The sequence below is a fragment of the Nannobrachium achirus genome, assembly GCF_963921795.1.
Source record: "Nannobrachium achirus genome assembly, chromosome: 14".
In the NCBI taxonomy this organism is placed as follows: Eukaryota; Metazoa; Chordata; class Actinopteri; order Myctophiformes; family Myctophidae; genus Nannobrachium; species Nannobrachium achirus.
Window position 1 is genome coordinate 722,269 of NC_137821.1, and position 1,732 is coordinate 724,000.

Genomic DNA, 1,732 nt, shown 5'->3' on the forward strand with positions numbered 1-1,732 from the left:
GGACTGCTTTGTTGCATGTGCTGCATAGTGTGTGTGTTAATTAATTTGTGATGGGTGACCTGGATTATTTAGATTTCTTGACAAGACAATAATACATGATCCAAGACTGCAAGACTCACAACACACTGAGATGGGCCTGGAGTCTTCAGTCTTATTGAAAACCCTATCTTTTCTCCTCTCTACTTTATTTCTCTTACTTAATTACTGTTTTCTTGAATTCTCTTACTTAAACTTTCTTTTACTTGATTTCTCTTGACTTTTCTTCTACTTCATCTCTCCTCCTGCTCAGAGCTCTGTCTCTGCTCCCCTGCTGCTGAGTCAACAAACCTTGATTACAGAGAACTCAGATCAGAGGTGACATCATTAGGAACTTGTAACACATAAGACACACTTAGAGCGCCCCCAACAGGTCAAACAGGACTAAATGGTAAATGGTAAATGGTGCATTTATATAGCGCTTTTTTAATCCAAAGCGCTTTACATAGATTGTGCATTACTTTCACCCACACATTCATACACCGGTGGCGGAGGAAGCCATGCAAGGCACCAACCTACTCACCGGAGGCAACTAGGGGTTCAGAGTCTTGCCCAAGGACCCTTCGACATTAACTCAGGGGGAGCCCGGATTCGAACTGGGAACCCTTAGGGATTTATACCCTTCGTGCTCTAATACCAGTTTCTCTACCCCTGAGCTATGCCGCCCCTAATGTTTCTGTGACTACAGAAACATTGAACATAGAAACCACAGATATAAACAGCTAGATGCCTCGGTCGCCTCTGCAGTTAATTGGAGCGATGTGCAAAAGTTCTAGTCCGGACTTCCTGGAAAAACCAAGGGAACGCTGTCAGTCAAAGTGACTACTGGCCAATCACAGCGTGTCTTTTCCGGGACTTATCCAAGGACCACAATTCAATTCAACAGAGCCAGTTCTGATGTTGCGCTGCTCAGCTGTTCTTACAGGCTGTGTACGTAAAGACCCGCCCCCACCTGCCTCTGATTGGCTTACCGACTTCCCTATGTGTGACGCACGCGGAAGCAATGAACACGGAAGCGATGAAGATTCCCTTAGTTGCTCAATGCATACGCCCCCATACGCCCCCTAGCCGAAGGAGACGTCTACCTTTCTATGTCTATGATTGAAACTATGGAGGTTGTTTAGTAATTATGATGTGTGGAGGTTTCTATAGGCCTAAATGTTTTGTAAGATAAACATTGAACATTGAAACTATGGAGGATAGAAAAGGATAGATATTTATATGATAGATTCTATAAATGTTTTGTAAGATAAACATTGACACATTGAAACTATGGGGGGTATATCGGGATAGATATTTATATCATAGATTCTGTAAGATAAATAAAGATCAGGCAGGAGGATTTCTCCACAGCTGCTGGTTACCATTGTTAACCCTTGACCTTAACCCCTAGAGGTCGCACACGCACGCACGCACACACACACACACACACACACACACACACACACACACACACACACACACACACACACAGTATAGTTATTATTGAGTCAGACATGTCTGTCTGTCATCCTATGGAATGCAATGATGTCATAGAGAGAGAGAGAGAGAGAGAGAGAGAGAGAGAGAGAGAGAGAGAGGATTCCTTATAAATGACCTCACTGTTAGAGAGAAAGAGAGAGAATCTCATTGTGTGTGTGTGTGTGTGTGTGTGTGTGTGTGTGTGTGTGTGTGTGTGTGTGTGTGTGCGTGCGTG